General features: G+C 39.9%; 1 protein-coding gene across 3 annotated transcripts in view; it reads right to left on the reverse strand.

Moving 5' to 3' along the window:
- Positions 1-26,031, reverse strand: part of SYT1 (synaptotagmin 1) — a 350,831-nt gene that overhangs the window by 99,758 nt on the left and 225,042 nt on the right. The window lies entirely within an intron of this gene.

Genomic DNA, 26,031 nt, shown 5'->3' on the forward strand with positions numbered 1-26,031 from the left:
ATCATAAAATCATAGAATAGTAGGGGTGGGAAGGGACATATATGTTCTGTTTATTCACTCAGTCCAGGATGCTGGACACGGCAGAAGCATGAATAAATAACGGAAAACACTTACTATGATAAAACAATCTTGTTAAAGATCAGAATTTTGGGAAAAAAGGAATTAAGACGGCACCTAAGCACAAGTAGTCCAGAATGGAATTACCTTCATAAAAATCAGCTTTAAAGACCACTGATCCCCACATTTAACCAGGAAACCTGACAAAACTTTAAATCCTGTAAACTGTCATTTTCTAAAAGATATTATCTCAGTGCATTACTTAAAGGTCTTCATGAAACACAGCAAAACCAAAGAGTGAATTCAATTTGACATGTTGACGTCAGTGAATCTCAGAAGGGAATGGGACAGTATAAAACCAGAAAATTAATTGGTTAAAGGAGATAAGAAGAGTATGAAGCATGGTCACAGGAACTTCCATTCCAAACTGCCAGTTCAGGAAGAGGATAGAACACCTACACCTTCTTACTCCAAATTTATTTAAAAGTCCTTGGTGACAGATATAAAAATAATGCAGAATAATTAAACGATAATTTCTATAATACTTTTGTGCCTCCGAATGTTCATTAAATGTAGCTGCTATAAAAGAGAAGCTGTACCATATGTAGAACAAATGAGAACTGATTACTAAACAAATGAATTTTAAAAGCTAAACACTGAACAGATTAGCAGCTGTTTATGTGATATATTTTATGGAGTCAGCAGCCACTCTGCAGTTAAACTTGCATTAGATCTGTGCTTATCACAACTTAAAATCTGTATTTCATACATTAATTATTTCATTTTGTCTTCAAATCTGGTTGGTAACACTGTAGCAAAACTGGCTCTACTACATTTGGGTTTTTTCCATCCAGTACTCAAATGTAAATCCATCACCGTTCACAGAAAACGTGTGCTCTTCTCAAACTCTAAACTTCACATGTGTACTTAGTCTGTTCGATACTCAGCATCTGAAACGGTATTTATATAACACTGTACTTTATACAGGAGGTAATCTACAGGAGATATGTCAGTTTGAAATGAATGACTGCTGTGCCCAGGTTTATCAGTTACTGGTTTTGTCTGCAGTGCTTGAAGCATAACACCAGTGAATATTGGGGGCAGCAAGAAGATGGGATGGGGTTCTGCCAGCAGGATGGCACCGTGGGAGGAAAGAGAGGAGTAAGCTGGGAGAACTAAGGAATTGAGGAGACAGGGAATGTAGGCGTTAACAGGATATATACATATGCATCTTACAGATGAAAAAGCTTGTGTAGGTAGTGAAGTCAGGTGCCTTTGCGCTGAAACTGTTGTATAAAGTGGTATTCTGGCACTGCTGCTTTGGTTCTCTGGAGCATAAACAATGTAAGGTGCCTTGGGGAGCATTTGAAACACTTGCAGATACCTCAGCTTCTTTTTTATAATGCATTATCTGCTCTCATCTGTTTGTAATTTAATTTCACCCAATGCCTTTTGTGATGCAATTAAATAATCATCAAATTAATATCTGAGACAGCAAGAATTATGCAGAATCCCTTATTTATCTCCTCCTTTTTTCTTAAACAATAAGGAAAAAAAACTGGGTAACCCAAGAGTTACACATTTCCAAAACAACATCAACATTCAAGTCTGAAAAAGCAAAAAGGAATGGCTTTTTCTTCCTAACAAAGTTTATTATCTCCAACAAGGAGATGGCTCACATGAAAATTGCCATTGACAGACATTGCCCAGTCAGCGTCTGTGAATGTTAGGTTTCCAGAAAATGAAACATACAGTTATCACCGTTTTTGAAGCAATATTTGTTTCCTTTCAAAAGCATTATTTAAATAACTTAAAATGTTAATAATTTTACATAATACAGACAAAATTTTACAAAATTACTGCAGACTTTGAGTGCTTTCATATCTGTGCTCCTTGATTCGTGACTCTGATACTGGAGCTTGAATTCCAGGAAAGGTAAGTTTAAAAAAATTAGCTTTCTATAAAGGCTTCTCAAGGTGGAAAGGCCAGAATGAAATGACTGAAGTCATTAGTCACTTCAAAAGTTTCACATCTATAGCCTTTATTTTTTCAGCCTTTTAACCAACCATGAATAATATTGATAAAAACTTTATCAACAGCATATGAAGTTTCTTGGTTTTGCACAGAGTCTCACTTTGTAGATTCACATTGGTTAATTCCAGTTGGAGTTTAACCACACTTATGCAAGATTTTAAAAGAATTTCACTTTTCCAGTGTTTAAATGGACAACAAAAGAGAACCTACACTTTGAAAACCATTTCAGTCTACATTAAACCAGTTTGATCAAGTTTGATATTGCGGTCTGAAACCTCAGAAGGTCTTTGGATGCGATCCATTGAACAAAAGGCCTCTGTAGCAGCGACCAAGGTGTCAGGGAGCCAGAAGCTTCATGTGCAACTTGTCTTACCCATTGCCTGCACAAGGGGGTGCTTTGAAATAAGCAATACTTCCCTAAGTCATCAAGGAAAAGCTATTGGTTTAAGGATAATTAATATGTGTGTAAACTTTCTGGTGTTTCAGTGCTATTTTCTTTGTTCTGCTCCTGTGGGCAAACACAGAATACTTATTTTGAAGAAGCTGTCATGAATCTCTACACGATTCGGTGATTCTACAAGGCTCTTAAAGACAAATCTATAGGAGGAGATCTGCTGAGTAGCATAGTTAGTGAATAAGGCCTTGAATTAATCTTATCGATCCGATCCAAACAGGGTATGTTCTGAGACATTACTCAGAAATCCAGGAATGAAGTCTGTCTCTAAAGGAGAGTGGAAGAGAATATGAAATGCATGGCTTACTCCTGAGCAATATCAGGGTACCAAAAAGAGTAATCTCTAGGACTGCATTGACAATCAAGGCATTTTGGGTACTGACTTTGCACCCTTCACTCATGGTGAACATCAGTTAGACAGGGATGCAGCTAAAGAGGTTGGAAGCTCTCTCATCTCTCTCTGTTGCTTCCTTCCACTAATGCCAGCCAGGGTTGTGTGCATACTGTGGGTCATTTGATGTACCTGTAGGATTTTACAAATACAATGGCTGTGATGCTCTTCCATAGTTTTCATTTTAGTTTGGGCTTAGAAGTGCATCTGTGATACACACCATACCCATATGCCATGCTTGGGCTCACATTACACAGCGATCTGGGAGGGTATGATGAACCAAATGGGAGTATATACTCCCAGAGCTCACCTAATGGTACTCCAAAAAGGCATTTCGCCCACGGGAGCAAATGTAAACCAAAGCATTATCCCCACAAAATTTGCAGGGTGGGGCTGAGTCCTCAGAACTGACTGCCTCACACCACTGATTTGCTTCTGCTGTGCTGCTCCAAATATAGCTTGTGTCCCAACCTGTTATTAAATCTTGCTCTATTGAATATGTTAGATTCAAAGGAAAGGATGTATTAAAGAGTTATTCAATTTAAGAGTTACAAATTACGTTTTTCATATAAAAAATATCCTTACTTGGCCTTACACAAAAGGTTTGGAGAGGTACAAGCCTTGAGTCTACAACTGACATTCCCGTTAGATGATCTAAAATTATCAAATGCCTCAGAGGACATTTGTCTCCAGGCGAAGGACAGTAAGAGGGAAGTCACAAAACACGTAACAGCATCAAAGTGCTACATTCTGTAAAAAAGAACAAAATCCTTTGTCGTAATAATTTTCTTCCCTTTCTGTGTGCAATGTCAGAGGAAGCTTTATTAACTTGAAACCCAGAGAAAGGGAAGGTCAAGAAAAAACTGAAGAGAGGAGTTGAATTAAAAAGTGAAGACTTCCACACCAAAAATGCTTTAGGGGATAAAGCTTCAGTTTAGGTTTGCTCCCATGGGCCAAATGCCTTTTGCAGTTTGAGCACCATTAGGTGAGCTCTGGGAGTACATATATTCCCATTCAGTCCATCATGCTATCCCAATTTAGCAGCCCCATTTAAACTGTGACAGAGAAGAACTATCCCATGATATGGCAGGTTCCATATTACCCTGTAAAGGAGGCCTGTGGCATGTCAGAATTGATCAAGATTAATAATCTTTGTTTTGGAGTGGGCATGATACTCAACAGGAAACTGCAACTGCCAAATAGTTGTGAGGTACATTGCATTAATTTAAAGCTCTGGTAGCCTGAATGTGAGTGCACTAGCAGTTTTCATTTACTAAACCCATAGTTTTTTATTAGCTTTTTGTACTTAGAGCTTCTGATCAGTAAGCAAATCCCACATATAGCCATATTCAGACTTTCTGTATAGAAACTCCCCAGGGACCACGTTCTGGGAATCAATTTGACTTTCATTAGAAGTTATTTAAAGAAAAAGAAAATGCATTGAGAGCAAGGACCCAGGTAATAGATACCACTATTCACAGAAGAAGGACTACAAAGGTGATTAATGCAAAGAAAAGGAAATGCTGATACATGGTAAAATGACTTGTAAAAGAGGAAGATAAAAACTGCAAATATATACTTACAAATACCAATTATTTAAATACTAGCCTTCAGGCTTACATAGATACATTTCCACCCCAAAAATTCTTATGTAAGATCTCTTGCTTTAATTCTTTTTTTTTCACTGTCATACATTTACCACAGACTTTTTTATGTAGTTCAAGTTGACGATACTATCTTTGTCTCACCACTAGAAGGAACCATTACTAAACACCTTAATGAATGCACCCATGATGACATTTCCCCATGCTTTTCTATTTTCCGGGCATGTGCAGTTGCATAAGACTATCTCTATGAATAGTTTCTGGAAGTTACTGAAGCTTTAACTGAACTAAGAGATGAATGTTTTGACAGTGAAAGTTCCCTGCATGTAAAACAGTCTGTGAAAGTGCAGTGATCAGATGAGCTTCACTCATTCAACATACTCCTGACTATAGCTTCTTTGTTAGATATTACCATGCAAAATCGTGCAAACTTCAGACAACTGAACATTCCAGTCTTTGTAAATAAACTGACATTGAATTTTGCAGTAATCTTAGATATGGCTACAAATTTAGCTGAGGTGCTGGGGCTGCTTGCAAATCTGATGTATGCTTCTAAAGCTGGAAGTAAAAATGCATTAAAAATGCATAAAATATTTACCTGAAGGTGGACCTGAACCTACTATTGTCATTTGCAGGTCATTTTTGTTTATTACTGTTGGTATTAATTAACTTTTTAGGGCATGTGATAGTTCTCAACACGTTTACCCAACAGCATATCTTCTTTCTGCAGAGCAGCACTATTTCTGTCTCTCTTATCTCTTTTCTTCCAATGTGTTTTGTTCCCTCTCTCCTCCGGCTTCTCACTGCTCAGTCTCATAAGCTCCTCTGTCCCTTGTCTCTCGAGACACTTAGGGGGAGAAAGCAAGGCAGGAGAGTTTCCAGGTAAGATGGGATGGTGAGGCAGACAGTAAAGAGGCAAAGCTGCTTGAGATGTCTCTTTGTCGGAGGAAGTACTTCAGAGAGACTGCAAAAGCCTTCAAGCTCATATGTCAGGTTTCATCTGTATAAATACTAAAATTGCAAACAGCTCCTCTGTTAACCTGCCAGCTTCCTCTGAATCAAAACGAAACAATATGAGCAAAAGCGAGTTAACACAGATCTCTCTTCTGCTAGCTCTGTCACTGTCGGTTGAGTATCCTCTCTAGAGCTTGTTTTAAGCTCAATCACTGTTGCACAGCCTCCATGGCGGCCACATGGCTCCTTGGGAAGGTCTCTCCTGTGGTCTCTGGTGCCTGGTTGTCCTTCCTAGTGATGCTGTGCTTCTTCAAGCCTGCTGGTTCTTCTCTCACAGCTCCCAGTCCTCCTGCCTTCTCCTGCCTCCCCCTTCCTCTCGCAAATACAGCAATTTCTTTCACTGCCCTCTATGAAAGAATGAATTCCTCCATTTGCACACAACAGCCCAGAGGAGGAACCAGCAGCCCAGCTCCCTGCTGCACAGTGTGTCCTTTGTGAAGTACCACAGTGCTGGCCAGTGTGACAAATAAACCAGACTCCTCTTTCTGGCAAAACCTCTAGGCAACGTACTACAGAAAACAGTGTAGGGAAAGGAAAGACTTTGGTGGAAGATGCTTTCTAATCAAGTATGTAATATTTTTAGACCGATATTTCCCATCAGTTCATACATTTGCAGCCATAAAGCTTTTAAAACAAAATAAATGAATTCAGGCTCTAGATAATTGCCAGAGAAAGCACTGGGAACACTGAGCAGCTGGGGAAGATGAAGAAAGCTGGAGCCTCCAATCAGATCTGGAAGCCAGACAGGTTTGCTGAAGGTTTTCCAAAAACGTTATGTACCAACACCAGCTGAGGCCAAATACTTTCCTGAGAAAGAAAAAAAACAACCCATGGGGCTAATATTCAACTATGAGGAACAAATCTGTAGAAGCTTGAAATGACTGCTTTCTATGATGTGGACAACTGTATTTTGTGGTTAAAGCACATTTCACCTTCCCTGTGACATATACAACATGTTGCACTTCAAACTTTGATTGAGAGCTTGAAAGAAAAAAAAAAACCCTACTAGTTAAAAAGAGTTGTGCAACTCCCTGTGACTTGGAACAAGAATTTTCAAAGAGACAAAATGCTGCAGTCATATTAATCCCAGAACTCAGAAATTAAGAGAATAAGACTCAAAAGTAATGAAATTTATGGGTAAAAAATGAATTATGCTTATATATTTGGGGTTTTTTTTAAGCTGATTTCATTCACTGTATGCAGTGAATACTGGTTTTGCTTTATCTTCCTTTTCAGTTTTCCAACACATTGAAATGTTATTTGTAATGTCACATTTTCAAGGCTTGCCCTGCAAATATGAGAGTCAGGGCTGTATTTCAATTTTCAAAACAGCAACCACATTTCTGTCATATCAGAATTAGGCAAGTATATAGCACTTGTTGAATGTTTTAAGTTTGAAAATTAGATAAAAATTCCATTGATAAGGAAGGAAAAGCTAATTTGGCACATCTTTTAAATAAAATACTATGCAGGAACAACGTCCTTTAACAAAAGGAACTGATTTGTGATTTCTGACAAGATGAACTTTCAGGAACTATACCTATCTGTAAGCCAATAGTCTGTTAGCATATGCAGACTTAATACAGGATGCTATTACATGATGGCTTTGGGTTTAAAGAAGAGCAGCTACTATCAAAAGAATTAACAATTATTGGACTAATACACTAAGTTACTACTGAAAGTAACAACCAGTTTTATTCCTTACTGAGATTTAATATCCATTTAGAAGGTCTTGAATAAAAATGGCTCATATACAGATAGCACTTTTCATCAGTAGATCACAAAGTGTCTAGGAGGTACATAATGATATCTAAACTGTGGAGAGGATGCAGACATGAATATGAATAAAATTACTTTGGTTAGCATCATATAGGAGACACTGTGGGAGCACTGGTCTATACTACAATGCATAGGAAACAACAGGGGCTTCATTTGCTGCAAACTTGTTTCCAGGCCACAAGTCACTGCTATGTCTCTGTCAGCAGCAAAGTTCATGTCAGCTGTAGGTCTGAAGCATGCACCCTCCACGGGTAGGTAGCTAAGTGCTGGGGGATGCAGGGTCAACCTCAGACCTCATCAGAGGAAGCACCTCAAGTGCTACCTTGGTGTGTGTGCAAGCTGCATGGCTTCTGCTACTATAAAGGCAACAAAAACTCAAGACTCAGACTCCAGCACACTAAAACCACTGGCATTGAGTGCCCTCTGTGACACCAGAGCCAAGCACACATTGAAGGTGCTTTGGGTCCCAGTGCCAGGTCCCTCAAGGCTGTAATCTTTCTGACACCTTTCACTCACCTGAGCTAGCACCTCAGCTACTGCAGCCTGTAGGACACCTCCTTCTCTCTGCTTCTTCCCAAGCAGAAAGTAAAAGAACTGCTGCCAGACTTTCTGCGTGACCATTTAATAAAGTGCAGTGATGCTGCTGAAAACAACTGAAACACAGCACTTCTTATCCTGGTGCAGAACAGTTACTGTCAGCAGGGCAATTACCGTCCCAAGGAGAATGTAATCATAGGTTGTGCTCTGAAAATGTTCCAGGCTTGCAGAGTGCTTCAGACCCTAACACTTAGTTTTGTTTATCACTACAGCTCTGTAGCATAAACAAAGATACTTCATTTCTCCAGATGGGCTACCATGATGAGTTGATCCTGTTTGAATGCCAGGTGACCACCAAAGCTGCTCTGTCACTCTCCTTCTCAGTTGGACAGGGGAGAGAAAATATAACAAATATTCATGGTTCAAAATAAGGACAGGAAGGTCAATTACCATCATGGGCAAAATAGACAACTTGGGGAAATTAGTTTAATTTTTACCAATTAAGAATAAGATGAGAAATAAAATCAAATCTTAAGAAACATTTCCCCCACTCCTCTCTTCTTTGTGGGTTTAACTTTACTCCTGAGTGCTCTACCTATTAACTCCCAGCAGGGTAGAGATGGGGAATGGGAGTTACGGTCAGTTCATCACATGTTGTTTCTGCCTCTCTTTCCTCCTCAGGGGAACAACTCCTCACACTCTTCTCCTGCTCCATCGTCGGGTCCCTCACAAGGGAGACAGTCCTCCATGAACCTTTCCAACCTGAGTCCTTCCTATGGGCTACAGCTCTTCACAAGCTGTTCCAGCATGGAACCCCAACAGGTCCACAGGTCCTCCCTGGAGTTTGCTCCCCCGTGGCCTTCCCATGGGGTCACAGCCTCCTTTGGGCATCCACCCACTCTGGTGTGGTGTTTTCCACGGGCTGTAGGTGGATCTCTGCTCCCCTGTGGCCTCCATGGCTGCAGGCGAATCTCTGCTCTGGTACCTGCAGCACCATCTCCTCCTTCTTCACTGATCTTGGTGTCTGCAGAGATGTTTGTCTCGTTCTCACTTCTCCCTCTGGTTGCAAGTTGTGTATTTTTCCCCCACTTCTTAAATACGTTATCCCACTGCTAATGGGCTCAGCCTTCACCAGAAGCGGGTCTGTCAGACACTGAGGAAGCTTGTCACAGCTTCTCAGAGAAGCCACCTCTCTAGTTCCCCTGTTAACAAAACCTTGTTTTGCAAACCCAATACAGTCACTTTGATAATAATTCTTCACTTCTTATTTAAAGCTTTAAAACCAATCTTTTTTCTCTCCTGATTCCTGTCATTTTATTACCCAGCTAACAATATTATAACCAGAATGTGCACACGCTCTGACAAAGCACTAAAGAATGGGATAGCACCGAGTAAATAGAATTCACTCCTCATACATACCAAACTGATCAACCTACCAAATGAAACAGTCCTGCTGTTTTTCGGCTTTGTTGCCAATTCAGATTTTCATTTCCCATCTTAAATAAAAATCTGGTGACATTCTCAGTGAAATTTACTCTCTCTCCATGTGAAATAAGGTCAAATGTAAAAATGAAGGTATTTCTACTTTGTAAATAATCAAATTCTTCTGTTCATAAAAAGTATTATAACATTTCCCTTAGGACTTGATCTTTTGCCTGTATCTATTATATAGTCCAGTAGAGCCACATTATTGACTTTGACTAGATACTAAGCAATCCACATATTCAGCCCTTGACAAGGTCTGAGATGAATCTGTTTCCTCCCTTCTGATAAGTAAGATAAAGACAGGTAAAAAGACTCATCTACAGCATAGAATGTAATATATGGAATATGTATATATATGCATTGTATCTGTTATCAAATTACTAAAGAAGCAGTTGTATTCTGCACTGAAGAATTATGGGAACAGTTTTCTAAAACTGATTAATACTTTCAGACAGAAAAGCCGTTGTTGGTGTCTTTAACCTTAAAAAATTGCTTCAACAGGAAAGCATTTACATATGTATGGTAGACAGTGAGAAAGGTTCATTTCTAACAGGGCTGTGAACTTTTTCATATTGTCAGTGTCCACAATGATTTCGAAAAATATAAATTAATTGCATAGCTGGAGTAATGATAAATCAATTATAAAAGCAATCAAGGAACAAAACAAAAATAATCGCCTTCTTCCAGCTAGAATTCAAGCTTTGTTTTAAAATTTTGACTGTATGTTAAGCCAGCTGCAGCACACAGGCAGTAATTGCTCAGATGAGAAGCTGTGTTTCTTTTTGTGATTGGAATGTCTCTGTAAAAGCATATATCTTTTACTGGGATACCATGTATACTCAGTGAAATCAACTGAATACCTGCATTTCTTGATGTGTTTTTAAATGTACAGATATAACTTTAAATAAGATTCTTTCATTAAATATTATCATTATTAATAGATACTCATTTGTGTGTAGGTAAGTGCTTAAAGGCACTGACTCAGAAAAAATGCCTCACTAGATTAGACGTTGCACATGGATGACATAAAAAGACAGTCTTGCCCAAGAGGCTTTACAGAGTAAAGTCTCGAGCCTGTGTGGTGGGCATGTGCTAGTCTAACCAGCTGTTCACAAGAGAGGGGCCCTTGTCCACTCATCAGCCTTCCAGGACGCATCAGGCTTGTACACTACCAGATCCAGTCTGTCCAAGCACATCGCCTAGCACCACGTTCTGCACAACCCTTGCTAAACACCTCTTCCAGCACCTCAACAGGATACTCCTAGGATCCTGTCCACCCAAGACGTGAATGCCCCCTTTCTGGAGGGAATCCAGCCAGTCAGCCTGGCACCTCCATATCTCACCAGTGGCCAAGGCAGCCAAGACTGGGCCCTGAAACAAAGGACAAGGAAAAACAAGAGACTCTTTTTGGCCGGGACCCTCCAAAAGGAGTGCCTGAGCTGACTGTGTTATTGAGGCAATAGTAGCTAGCCCCAGACAAACCAGATTTCAACCATGGCTTGCTCCGGTCTTCCAGGTGACAGCCTTTAATAGGAATGCCTGAAATAAAAATTTTGTATGTTCAATAATTCCTCAGGCCACACAGTCTTATTTTTTGCATAAAAGATTGTATGTCAAGCACTTTCATGCTGAGCCCTCAGTGTGAGATGAAATTCCCTATGCTTAATCACCAGAACTGAAACATCCCACATGGTCCCTGACCTCCATTTCTAGGTTGTCTGTAACACCAAGAATAGCCCTATAATACTTATGTAGTGTTGTTGGCAGCCTCAGACAGCATGAGCTATGCACATGTTCACAGTGATTGTCACTAAGATACACTTTATTACTCCAGTGTCCTCTCATATCTGGATGCAACTTGATGCTAGAATTGCTAGGATATCCTGGTCCTGGTGCCTGACCAGCAATGCCTCATTGGGTACCCTGTGGCGAGGCAAGGGCTCATACCATGCAGGCATTGAGACTGTGCTATTCCACCTGGGCTGGCCCTGCTCACCTTGGTGGGACTAAGCAAAACTGGCTGCTGCTGCATGTATGTATTTTCCAGGGGACTCTGAATTGTGTATTGATTCAGTTGTGCAAGTTTATGTGGGAGAGCGCTCCTGGAAGGCAACTCTGTCCTTGATGTGTCATTCTGCTTGGACTTGGAAGGGGTAGAGAGTAAACTGTCCATGTTGCAGGTGTTTTGAGACTGTTATGTGGGTGGTGATACTGGTTCATGGGACTGGGGGCATAATGGTATAGGCTCTGCAGCACTGGTATATGATGGATGCGTGGCAGGCCAGGGCAGCCAGAAGAGATGTTCTGCACTGTGCGGTCTGCCAGACTCCCTGCGGTGTGTGTGCTGAAGGACTCAATGGTCCCAGGCTTGATCCAGGCATTCAAACTAAAATGTTTTCATGACCTCTATCTGTTAAGCTGAGGTGTTGGTCAGGATACTTATACCAGCTTTGCAAATTTTGAGGGAGCAGGTACCAAGAGCCCTGCTATCTATCTCAAGCCTCATCACAGCACTGGGATGAAAAGTGAGCTGTTCCTATGACATCCCTCCCCTCTGCCTAAACAAAAGATAACTCTACTCATTTCTTTCCCATCAAGCCAAACTTCCCAAGAAAGCAGCACTGGCATGAATGTACACAAGAGCTTTTGCAGAAGTTTGCTCTGTTTGCTCTGTTCTACCACCACATGTCTGTCACTATGAAGATGTGCATCGGAAAACATTATGAAGATATGGTTTGATGGAATCTTTTCTCTGTTATATACACCGCTAATATAGAAAAAAGAAATTCAATTTATTATTCACTGACTATACAGCTCAAGTCCCATGAACAAAAACATTGTTTTCACCTGCTATTTAAAAAAATAGCAGTCTTTGACCTTTCTCTTTTCAAGCACTCCTTTTTATTTTAAAAGACTGAAGTAGGTATTTCAATCTAAATACGGGTTGTGCCCTTGCCTAATATTTTGGTTGGACTCGATGGTCTTAAAGGTCTTCTCCAACCAAAATGATTCTATGATTCTATGATTCAGCCTTCTTTATTCTGCAAGAAGCTATCAAGGCTGCAACCCACACATCAGTAGTGGCCTTTGGAGGAAGAAATCTATTTTCAAGGTATGGTTAAGGTTAATGGCGATGTTGCTCTTCTTTTTCAGAAGCTCATTTAGCAGCACTATTATGATGAGGATGATGATGATTGATTACTAACTTCTGTCTTTTTGCACAAAAAGCACCATTCCTGATTGGCTAACTTTAAATGCTGTAATGGTCATTAACTCTGTTGCAGGAACCACTGCCAAAGTGATAAATAGATTTGTTTTACATTAGCTACCAGCCTAAAAGCATCATTTGACCTCATTAATAGATCTAATCAAATCTGCAGTTATGCTCCCTAAGAAGGAAGTCTATCCTTTTTAGGACAAGAACTCTGACACTTTTTTTTCTGGTCTCCACAAATACAAAAGTCAAAATTTTTTTCCATTGAGGTAAAGTCACAATTCTGTCCAAAATGCTTTGTGCAAATGCTAGACATTCAGGTTTTCCTTAATTCTTATTCAGCCTGGAAGAGGTTAAAATGGCCCCAGGAGGCATTAAAAGCTACCAGTACAAGGGAAGCTGTGTGCTTTGGAAAACTGGTCAGTGTGCTGAAGGAACCAAGAGCACAATGCATGCCTATATAATTATATGGTTGATGTGCAGATAGAGCTCCTCAGGTGTGCAGAATGAAAAGCTGCAGACTCCATGCCAGCTATTATTCCACATTTTGTACATGCTACTTGCAAATTGTTTATTTCCTCCACCTTTACTTCTGCAAGGTATAATCAGAACACAGTTGCTAGCACTGTTAGAAGTTAATGCCTGGAATACATTTTCTCTCATGTTGTGCTTCAGTCTTCTGCTAATTAACCTGAATAATTAATTTATGTGAGCTCTAGTCAGGTCCTATATTAAGCTAGGCCATGAGCATGTGTAACCTGAAGCTGATAGTTTTGGTTTACAGGATTACGTGGATCTGAAAGAGCCCTGGAAAGGACTGTTTTATAAGCACATATATCATAGAATCATGGAATGTTAAGGGTTGGAAAGGACCTTTAGAGATCATCTAGTGCAACCCTCCTGCAGAAGCAGGTCCACCTAGATCAGGTCGCATAGGAACACGTCCTCAAGGACAGCACAAAATGTTCCCATAAGGTGTGGATTAATACAGGCAGTTTGTTCTGATGCTTTGTCTCTTAATCTTATTGGCTATCAGCAAAAGCACTACTATGAGTTTTGTCTCTTAAGACAGTAACTCTTCTTAAAAATCTCATCACTGGAACATCCTAAGTAGCAAGCTACCAGTGTAGTATCAGAAGATCCAGTCTTGCTCTACTCCACCCTCCATTCCCCAAAAAAGGCCGTAGGCACCTTGGAGATGCAATTGGAGTGACATGGATTTGACAGGTAGACTACTCATTGGATAAGGAATTGGCTGAATGGTCACACTCAAAGAGTTGCTGTCAACAGCTAATGAAGTTCAATGAGGCCAAGTGCAAGGTCCTGCACGTGGGCTGAGGCAATCCACAAATACAGGCTACATGATGAATGGATTGAGGGGATCCCTCAAGGACTTTGGAGTATTGGCTGACAAGCTCAACATGACCCATTAATGTACACTTTCAGCCCAGAAAGCCAACTATATTCTGGGCTGAATCAAATGACCAGCAGAACTAGGGAGGTGGTTCTACCCTTTTACTCTGCTCTTGTGAGACTCCATTTGGAATACTGCATTCAGCTCTGGGGCCCCCAGTATAAGAACATGGAGCTGTTGGAACAGGTCCAGAGGAGAGCCACGAAGATGATCAGAGGGCTGGAGTACCTCTCCGATGAAGACAGGCTTAAAGAGTTGGAGTTGTTCAGCCTAGAGAAGAAAAGGCTCTAGGGAGACCTTCTGTCAGCCTTCAGTACTTAAAGGGGTCTACAAGAAAACTGGAGAAGGACTTTTTACAATGGCATGTAGTGATGGGACAAAGAAGTTCTTCCCTGTGAGGGTAGTGAGGTATTGGAACAGGTTGCCCAGAGAGGTTGTGGCTGCTGCATCCTTGGAAATGTTCAAGGCCAGGTTGGATGGGGCTGTGAGCAATGTGGTTTAGCGGAAGGTGTCCCTGCCCATGGCAGATGGGCTGGAACTAGATATCTTTAAGGTCCCTTCCAACGCAAACCACTCTACGATCTGTCTTTTGAAGGTGTTAAGCATACAGGTGAAACAGTCTGCTGCTCTGAGACGTGTGCTAAGGATTTTAAATGAAACCGGTCCATTTCAAACCTCTGTATCCCTCCTGCTGCTGGACAGCCAGCCTGGGATGCTTTTCATTATTCTGAGACCCTTTGACTCCCACCCATGCTGAGTTTGAAGTCCAGCCATGGACTGTATGCAGGCCACAAGCTTTGCTCAAATTAGATGGAACATTTTTTTCCGTAGTCTCAGTACCAGAGACCACATTTGTTTATCTGCAGTGTCAGTTTTACCTTGTGCTGTCCAAATGAAAACCAGGCACATTCTAGACACTTACATTCCTGATGGGATCTACTTGTATGAGCTCAGTTCACGGAAAGAGCATCCTTTTCCTCTGTCTCCTTCTGTTTCCAGTTGACACTGAGTGTGCTCAGCACAGATTGAGCCCACAGGTATGTCCAGGACAGACTTTCTCCACTAAGTGAGGTATTCCTGTAGGTCTATATTGAAAACTCAGTGCTGAAATCTTACTGGCTGCTTCTACTGATTTGGAAGAGAATAGAAAACAGAACCAGCTTTGAAAATCAGTTATTAGACATTCTTGTTTGACTTTGCTTCAGGAAAGTCATCAGGGCCTGACTCAAAAGTTCGATATCAGACTTGGATCCACAGCCTTCTGGTTGATACCACTCCATGTTCATTGTTTATTTTTTAACTGATTTCTGAATGACAATTTGCTAATTGGCACAGGCTGAGAAAAATATCGTTTTTCTTTTAAAGAAGGAAAGTCAGGAGAAGATGATCTGTACTTACTTTCAGGAACACAGAGAATGTCACTAAAACTTGAGACTGGTCAATCTATCCCTGTGCATGTTTCTCTCCTAAGACTAGCATATTTCCACTCTAGTAATATTTTGCTCCAGTATTTACAGTCAGTCTTAGCAGCTGCTCTACAAGGAGACATTTTCTTATTGCTATTTAACAACTACTGAATCCTCTTATTGCTCAAAAGTGCATCCCACTTATCAAAATCATTTAATTAAACCCCTTTCTTCTCATTTGATTAATATCATTGCTACTGATCAAAGAGGCTGAAAAAAATATCAAATCTTAAAATTAAAAGTACACAGTAGAGTCCTTGCTTCTGTCTCTATATAAATACAGTCAGACTTGAAGTGATTAACCCTGTTTGGCCAGAATAGAGAAATAAAAATTAGAAGGCAATGCCTCAACTATGCATAAAAAAAAGAATCACTTCTGCAATTGGAAGTCAGTCTGCTGAAATCAATGGCCATAGTCTTGATGACTTCTGTTCAGAGGGGTTTCTGTCCCAGGTACTCTTGCAAGTACTCTGCTATTAACTAAAGAAGCAGCTGTGCTCTCTCTTAATAAGAACTTCGCAATACCTAATCGACAATTCTTTCAAACCTGTAGCATCACCAGTAATGAACAATTAATCCTCCGTCTCCTCAGAACTGAGTTAAACTCAGAACAGAAAGGGAGAGGCAGCAAAAGAAAATGGGCTCTGTGAAGCATGAAGAAATAAAAATGAAAAGATCATAAGGAAAACAAACATTAAGGTTAGAAGAGCAATCAATAAAGTCCAATGCTTGCAAAGATTGTCTTGGAAAATAAGTACTCTAAAGGAATTTAAATAAGTACAAATGGATTTCTCAGAACAATTTATTTAAGAGTGAATTAATTCTTCAGTGCAATTTCCTTTTTTCGTCCTTTGCATGATTGTCTCTTAGGTTACTTTACTTTCTGTATATGGTGCCACATGGCAATAGCCACATATTAATCTCTTAAGTCATGTGTGTTTTTCCATAGTGTCTACTCCCATAAACAAAAGATTACCACATTTAAATGAATGCAAAAGAAACAGTGGTTTGTTATAGGCTGAAAGTGCCTTGAAATAGACTAATAGTGACACACAGATGCAACTTTGCATCTGCGATCTAATTAAAACTAATCTAATTAAATATGGTGCATCTGCAAAGCAGCTTGAGCACTGCAGAGAACATACAGAATTCCTTTTATAGTTGGAAGTATTTGGAACTGCTTTAATAGTCACAGAAGCAGAGATTATCTATCCACAGATGCATTACAACAGCAATGGGGGTCACGTGGACTGGGGGAGGTAATGTCCTTTCATTAGGCAAAATGATACATTTGGAAAAAAAGAAAGCACTTTGCAGACCTAAGTCATCCTTCAGCCTCAATGTATTAAAGCAGAATGCAACTACAAATACTTCTGCAGATGTGTTACGTTACTAACGTGAGGGGTCCGTGGGAAAATCAGATAGTATTAAATCCATGTCAAAACCAAGGGATTAAAAGATATTCTAGAAACCCACTTTCTTTCCTGAAAAAATAAACATTCCATAGACAACATATTTAGTATGAAAGCGTACTGCTCTCTATTGAAATTCTGCCATAAGTGATTCTAGCATGAAGAACTAAAATGGCCACAAGGTAATAAAATAATGCCTATAACCTACCCAGTAAATGACCTACAGGCTGTGAGATCTATGTAAAAGAACAAATTCCAGTGTTTTATCTTTTTCCCCTCTCAAAAATCCAGGTAAGAAACTTTGTGTTAGAACAGTGTCTCAAAATGCTTAAATTAACTATTGTCAGATGAAAGAAGGTCAAAGAGGACAAATGTTGATGAAAAGTTAATCACAACATATGTCCATGAGGTATTACAGTAGACAAATATATTTTTCATATCCCCACCTTAGAGAAATAGTCTGAACTGTTTTGATCCCATTGCAACATAAAATAACTATGTTTGTAGAAAGCCCAAGACATGAAGGTACGGTACTTGGCAGGAGTCTGAATCCATGCACAGTAAAGAGGGTCTTCAGATCTTATTGATCTTCTTTCTCCCTTTCTCAAAGTTCACTAGATTGCTAAAATATCCAATTTAGGAGCACCTGGATTGCTAAAATGTTGAATTCCAATACGCCCTCGACTCTGCAGGACAGACATGACTCTATATTGCTGGGCAATTCTACATATGAGGCCACACTTTGTGTTAGAGCAGATTCATGGAATCTGAGCATGCAAGAACTATATTGCAGATATGACACTCTCCTAGAAGACCAGAAAATTGACTTCCCCTACAGTTTCAGATTAAATATTCGCTGTATGAAAAAGTGAAATAATCTTGAGACTAAATCTTTGGAGACTTCTCTTTCCTTAGTTGGTATCTTAACCAGTGAGCTATTTAGCCCACGTAAGCCAGAAGCTAAACCCCTTCTCCCACAGAACTGTGGTTTCTAAGTCCCTGGGTCTCCCAGGGCGGATTTTTGTATCAGCCTCAGTGAGAGGGATGAATAATGCATTCACCATTCAGTCTAACCTATAGCCCATAGGCGCTCTCTCTTCTCTATGGGGTGAGATATGTGGGTTTAAACTTGTTTAGGTTGAGGAAGATGCAAGGTGTTTTCTTCCTCCTCTCATAATAATGTCTTAGCAACTATCCACATTACAAACTAAAATTGGTGACAACATCATCAGCATTTCCCTCTCCTTCTTTTGCCCCATTGTAGTCCTCCGAGTTCCAAGAAAGAAAATACAAACTCCAAGTAAAAAATCAATAGATAAGACAGATAAATCCCATAGTGAAAAGTGGGTCTGCTGTTAGAAAAAAATGTACATAGAGGGCTTTGCTATCAAAAAGAAATCATAAATGATGAAAATTCTCAAAATTGTCCCATTAAAGCAATTTTCTTTGCTGCCTGATGTTTCCAGACAAGTAGAGCTCTGATTTGAGTCCTTTCAGTTGTAAATAGTTCCATTAATTTCAGCAAAACTATGCTGAACAATGTAGGATTATGTCTTGAGATGAACTTACTAATACCCTGGAAAAAAGTATTGCAAGTTTTTGAAAGTATTCCTTTAGCCTAGGAAAGTAAGTGTGGTGATTCACAGAAAAGAGACATTTTGGTAAGTCATAACTAATTTTCAAATGAGGTGTCAGTCTGGAATTCCTAATTGAGTAGTCATTTTTATGATGTTTGTCTGTGTGTTGGTGTGAAACTTACTCCACTGGAGAAGCTTGAATCTTTCATAATTAAAAACCTGCATCAAGGCAAGGTTTATGTGCTGCCCAGGCTGTCACAGAAGCCTATACAGTAGAATTAATATCCTCCTTTGTGAATATGTACACTGATGGTTAACAGTACTGTGCACGACACTAAAAAGCCTCAGGATAACAATGACTTGAAAAAACTGTTTTCTTCTTCCTAAACATGTAACATGAGGAAAAGTTCAAAATGAAAAGCATTTAACTTCATAAGAGGGAAATTTTATTCAGATTTAGATTTTCTTCATCTTATATTTTATTGTAGTATCATACATTTCCTAAGGAATGAAAAGGAGATTGCCAAATATGTTGTAATTTTTACATTACATTTTTACTTCAGTGCAACTTGGAGCTTTTCGAATGTGCTACAAACACATGGCTGTATATGCATTCATAGAATCATAGAATGGTAGGGGTTGGAAAGGACCTTTAGAGATCATCTAGTCCAACCCCCCTTGCAGAAGCAGGTTCATCTAGATCAGGTCGCATATGAACATGCCCAGGCAGGTCTTGAAGACCTCCAAGGAAGGAGACTCCTCAACCCCTTTGAGCAGCCTGTGCCACTGCTCCTTCACCCTGACAGTGAAATAGTTTTTTCTTATAATTAAGTGGAACTTTTTGTGTTCCAGCTTCATCCCATTACCCCTTGTCCTGTTGCTAGCTACTGTAGAAAAAAGGGATGTCCCAATCTCCTGACATCCACCATTTAGATACTTATAAATGTTAATAAGATCTCCAAATTCCATTAATGATACTTCATTTACTAGTCTTAAAATTTGAATCTTAACTCTGTGCTCCTTCTGCCATATCTTCAATAATTAAGGAATGCAGCAAAATAATACTTATTAGCCCCAACTATCTCAGAAATAAATCTCTGAATATTTAACTAACTTTCTGATCACCCACATTAGCATATTAGTCTTTGAAATCTCAAAAAGGGTTTCCAGAAACTAGTAGATAACTTCTGCTTATTTTAAGATGACAGTTTGAATATTTCCAATCAGATCTGCCACAAGGTCCTGGATCTGCTGCTAGGTGGTGAGGAGCCTGCCTTTGAGCTGAGGAAAACAAAAATCTCATCAATACTCCTTTTCAATGGAGCTTCAGAGCCAAAGGTATGGCTACTGTAGTGAGTTTGTGTGGCCAGGTTTTGGTAGCAGAGGGCTACAGGGGTGGCTTCTTTTAAAAGCTGCTGGAAGCTTCCCCTGTATCTGATAGGGCCAGTGTCCTCTGAGATGGACCCACCGCTGACCAAGGCTGAGCCAATTAGCAATGGAGGTAAAAGTTAACATATTGGAGAATGGGAAGAAGTTGCTGTGCAGATGGTAAACTGCAGCAGCAGTAGAAGAGTGACAGAGACCAAGGTGAGTGGAGTTGGAGGGGAGAAGGTGCCCAGGCGCTGGCGCAGAGATCCTCTTGCACGGAGGCCACTGGGAAGCAGAGATCCACTCATAGCCCATGGAGGACTCCACGGTGGAGCGGGTGGATGTGGGAAGGAGCCTGTGACTCCATGGGAAGCCTATGCTGGAGCATGTTCTTGACAGGACCTGTGAACTTGTGGAGACAGGAGTCCACATCGGACCAAGTTTGCTCTCAGGACTTTTGACCCTGTGGGGGACCCACACTGGGTCAGACCATGTAGAATTGCACCTGTGGATGAGACACCCATTCGAGCGGTTCGTGAAGAACTGTTGCTCATGGGAAAGACCTACATTGGAGAAGCTCATGGAGGACTATTTCCCATGGGAGAGACTCCACACTGTAGCAGTGGGAAGTGTGAGAGGGCCTCCCCCTGACCTGATCATAACCCCCATCCCCCATTTCCCTGTGCCACTGGAGGGGAGGGGGTAGAAATTTGGGAAGAAGGGAAGGGTGGGGGGAGGTGTTTTATTTCTCATTTCTCTACTCTGTTGTGAATGATTGTTAATAAATCAAGCTAAATTGAGTCTGTTTTGCCCGTGCTGAGTGATTTCCTTGTCCTTGACTGTTGTATTTACCTCTGCCCTGTCCAGTTTAGGAGGGGAAGTGACAGAATTGCTTTGGTGGGCACCTGGCATCCAGTCAGGGCTAAAACCACCACAGCCACATAAAGCAACACCACAGAGGTAAAAATGGGCCAATACATTTTATTGCTATGGTGAAATAGTCCTTTAATAAGCATAAAGTTTTGTCTCTATCACCTGCAATACACAATAAGCTTGGAAGGTAGTATTTTTGTTTTATGACTACTATTAAATTAAACCCATCCCAAATCATAAATAACTTACGTTGGCAGTGTTGTCCTAGGAGACTCCACTAAAGTAACTGAAGTTAGGTATATTTATTCAGGCACATCACAGTAGAAGTGACACTTGATGAGAGAAGAAATCCTTCCCTGAAGCAAAACTATACTATTTACCTCACTGCTGATGGCTTAGAGATCCAGTATCTCTGCAGTGGCTTCCACAGATTCAATCACTGAAGAGTTAAAAATACCACCCCAAAAGAAATCCTATTAAACAGTTCTTTAGTTAAAGTATTTGAATTATAGCCAACATGTATTCTGTATTTTGATTGATATCCTTTTTATCTCTTTATGACAGCAGTTTCTGACAGGCATATCCCTTGCAAGTGGCTAGTAGTTATTTGATTGGCCTCACGTGCTTCAGAGTTGAGCCAGCTCATTCCAGGAAACAACCTTCTGGAAGCCAGCACTGTAACCAATTTTCCCTTGGCTTCTCCCAAAACTTGGCAATGCTGTGATTTATCCTGGCTTGTCTCAATTGTTGATCCTTATCTGAGGTCACACATGATGCTGCTGACTGCCACTGACATCCCAGGGTTATATGCAACACACTTACAGAAATGCTTAAAAATTTTTTTCTTGTCTAACTAGTAGTGTAGTTAGGAGCAGCTAAAAAACCACTTGAACAGGATATGAAGTTTCCAGTTCATGGTTCAGCGCAAGAATGTTCAATATATTCATGGGGTAAAGAACAACCACTGATAGCAGTCCTGTCAGGCTTGAGAAAAAACATCCAACTAGTCTTACCCTCATGACTTCTGCCACCACGACAATAAAAAAAGCGTCCATTTTACACTACATTAGTCTTGAAGTTAATAAAAAAATAAATGTCAGAATTCAGCCTCCTTTGCTAAAACACTAGCTGAATGCTCTCCACTCCTTTTTAGCAAGATTTGTGTAAAGTAGAGGGAAAAGTAGAGAAATATTGTTTTATATTTATTCTTTTTCATCAGAAGTATCCTGTGGCAGACAGATAGAGATTAGAGCACAGACTGTCACTGGCAGGGAGTCTCATGCCTCTCTCAGCCATATGTCAAAAAAATTTAAGACACTTCAACTTTTCTCTTCCTGTAAAAAACCTAGCATGGCTTTTTTTTTTTTCCCCCCTTTTTCTATAGAGGTAAAAAATGAAAATGAGAAGAGAAAGTGCTGTGTAATGACAGAACCAGGAAAAATTAAGGAAAATAGGCATTAAATGGAAAGATGGTGAGAAGAACCAGAGTTGTAAGTCACAAATTGGTTACTGTTTACTTTCAGATCATAGATGCAGCCTCTATTTTTAAATTTTTACCTTAAAAAAGGTAATTTTAAGTTCACTTAGCATCAGGAAAGGAATATTGACATTTTACATGTCTTAATTCTCCACTTCCCAAATGTCAGTACAAACAAAAGTGATGCAAAACCCCGTTATTTTCTTTGCCCCATAAAACACTGTGGGAAGGCAGGGAATATGAGATTATTTTGCTACATCAAGAATTCTCACTGACACTTCGGTCTCTTAATGGTTCCCAACATTCATTCTGACAATGCTGAATGAGTAACACACTGCTGCAATTCAACATCCCCTCACAATCTGGGTATAGCCTCATTGGGAACTGGACAGTAAGTACCCTCACCTACAACTATAACTGTGAACTGTGAATTTTAATACTGCATTGACGTAAATGTATTACAATTTGCCTTTATCCTTACAAAAAAAAAAAAAAAAAAAGCCAAACCACAGGAAAAACAACTTTGAAACAGAGGCATTATAGCAATTGTTAATCTATTAAAAGTGATCCCTCTTAGCACACATATATGTAACATACTCTTCCCCTAATAGCAGGGGAAAGATTAAAGAAGTGTGCCCAAACAGAGAACTATCAGTAGCATTGGAGGCAATTCTGTAGTTTTGACAATAGGAATTAAAGTGCTGAAGGGGTCCAGCCACTGAAAGATCTTGAACTCCATGACAATCTGATCTTGACTTTCAGATGCTTCCCAGTGGCAAGGCAGAAAGGAAGGAGGAATTACTGAGGCATCACATGCGCTCCTTATTCATTGCCACATTGCTCCAATACACTCACCAAACAGCTAAACAATTCACTAAAGCTCATGGATGACTTAAACCCAGAAAGCTAAACATCATCTGTTAGCATCCTGGATCCCTGTCAGGCACAGAAAGCGGCACTGTGGTGGTCTGCTTCCCCCTGAGCCAGTAATGCTGAGGAAGAACGGTGGAGACATGCTGATGCAAGGGCTGCTGTACTTTGGAAGAAGCATTAAAACCCATATCCTCAGTTTTTGTGGTGATGAAAGATCCCCTGGGATTTTCCCAAAAGGATTGTAATGCCTTACAGCCCCATCCAACTCTCATTAAACCAAATGGAAAGAACCTCAATCACTTCTGTGGAAATTGGATGTTTGCAGGGTTGGCCCAAATCCCAAGTGAGGTAATTACATTCTTCCAATGGTTTCCATTGGAAAATTTCAGTTTCCCCCATCCCAAATGATATCAAAGCAGCACTCTACTGATCATTTAAACTAAACGACTGCCCTAAATGCTGTCTTTTTTTGACAACAATCATGAAAATGTGTGTTGTGATAATTAGCCATGTGATAAAAGAGGGTACAACTCTCAGCAAGCAGCCAACTAAAATGAAATGGAAGATAAAAAGATTACACTGACATTAATGAAGGTCTGAAAAGAAATTTGCTACTACATGTATATGTAGTATATGTCTCAAAAATGACATCACTTGTAGAGTTAAAACTTTTGAAACAACCATAGCCAAAGTGAAATTAATTTAGATTCAAATATGAATTAATGTAGCAGTTCATCAGGTAAATTGCAGCACGTATTAGAAATATGTTTACAGACTTGATTCTCCAAACCACTTGTGCGTTACAAATTTAATTTGACGCACTATTCAGAAGCTTAAAGGTTAGTACACATTTAAATACTTTACTGGATTAAACCTTTTGAAATTCTAAAATCTGCTGTGCATCATTTCAGTAGCTGAACTCAGTCTGCACACTGCTTGCTTTTGTGTACTTTTGCTTACTTCATGTTATTTAGAAATTTCTTGAAAATAAGAAAAAACTTGTTCATCAATTTTCACTCATCCTGCACTGCAGGGTTCAAATCTGCTAGTGTTGCAATGCCATTAGGGATTTGGCACAAATTATTTTACCTAATGTGGGCACAACTTAGGAGATTGGTTGGTTGTTTTAAAAGAGGATATATTTTCTGTTCATTTTCTGACAGGAATTGCTGGGATAAATATTCAGTTCAACAGAATAAAAGCACTTCTTGTCATTATCATTATAAAATTATAGCCAGTTTTCTTATTCTAAGTGGCAGTGAAAAGTAGCAGTGATGTCAGACGGATCCATGCACTTTGCAGAATCAAAGTTCAGCTGTCAGGAGGTTCGTAATAAAAATGAGCTGTTGCAAATCTAGGATGTTACACACTTTCAACATTTCAGCTAATGCATTACCTGAATAGAAAAAAAAATTTCTCTCTTCCTACATACCTACATTTAAATCAAGAAAAGCAGTACCATACAATCACTGTTAATAAACACAGAGCTATTTCAGAATAGTCAAGTATTTTGACCTTTTTCTTTTCATGCTATGTTAATGTTATGCCCTGAGTTCAAGTAACATGAAAAACTTGTTTGTCCATTGGTCTTCTCTACCCTCCGTACTATTTTTTTGTCATCTTGGCCACCTGGCTGTCCTGGGACTTAACACTCACCAGTAAATTTTTCATGAGGCAAGAGAGTTTAGAAATTGCTATTCTGGAACAGTTTCCTATAAAGCGATTACCATCACTGAGTTGTAATCTGAAATGCTATGCTACACTGAAATTTATGAATAGTAAGCTTGCCTTATCTTCCTCTGTCCTCCTTCCTGCGCCCACGCTGCAAGTAAACCTGCACCCTTGGCATATTACAAACAACTAACTGATTTCAGGGCTGATACCTGAAATGCAATATTACAGCTTAGAGCATATGTTTGCTGAAAACTGGGTACTGAGGTCTTTGAAAAGATAATAAATAACTGGCTTTGGAGAATGAAGTTTGAAACCTAAAGAAGAAACAAGTCTGAATGGTGGTTTAGCAAGTATATTGCTTGTGCCAATTTTTTCATGTAAGATTTGACTAGAAGAAAAGTGTTGATAAATACAAAATAAAATAACACAGAAGGAAGACAGAAAACTCAATGAACTTTGTTAAGGATGGATCGTAAAAATATTTGTAAGAAAGGAACACAAATTATTTTCGACATTGTTAACTGCATGAAGAGCACATTGCCTCTCTATAAAGTGTTTCTAGTAAAAAAATCTCACGCTGCCCTAGCACTGGTGGTTTTTCTTCCTGTTGGGGTAGAACCATAGGGTGGTTGCCCCTCAGGGAGTGACAGGTTCTAATGTGGAAATTACTATCAACCATATTGGCAGCTCAACAGCTTTAGGATACTTCTCCCTTCATCATGAAGTTCAATAAGGGCAAATGCAGAGTCCTGCACCTTGAGAGGAACAACTCCATGCACCAGTTCAGGTGGCAGGCTGGCCTGCTGGAGAGCAGCTCTGCAGAGAGAGACCTGGGAGTTCTGGTTGATAGCAAACTAAACATGAGCAAGGAACGTGCACTTGTGGGCAAGAAGGCCAAAGACATCCTGAGGAAAGGAATTCAAGATTCATGGTGTCATACTTTCTAGTGTGGGATACTTGATTAACAGGAAGAGTCCTAAATAACTAGTGTTATGCTGGTTATTCATATATGCTGTCTTTCAGCCAGGTCTCTGGTCCAGAGAGTTCCCTTGCTCAGACTGTACATTGATAAAAGAGTGAAACGATCACTCTCAAAAGTGAGAAAAATTCTATCTCTTAAGTCCAGGGAAAGTGTAGCTGTGAATCTCTGTTACAAAAGGCCTAATGCAGGGCTCTTCCTAGGTATCAAATTCTGTGAGACCAGTACCACTTCAGAGACATCTCCCTTCAGTTTTTCCTTCTGGATAAACCTAGTCCTCCTGTTTCTGTGTTATTCTGAAGAGAACCAAGACACTGAACTCAGGTTTGTGGATCTGACTCCCAGAGCC

The sequence above is a fragment of the Colius striatus genome, chromosome 1, assembly GCF_028858725.1.
Source record: "Colius striatus isolate bColStr4 chromosome 1, bColStr4.1.hap1, whole genome shotgun sequence".
Lineage (NCBI taxonomy): Eukaryota > Metazoa > Chordata > Aves > Coliiformes > Coliidae > Colius > Colius striatus.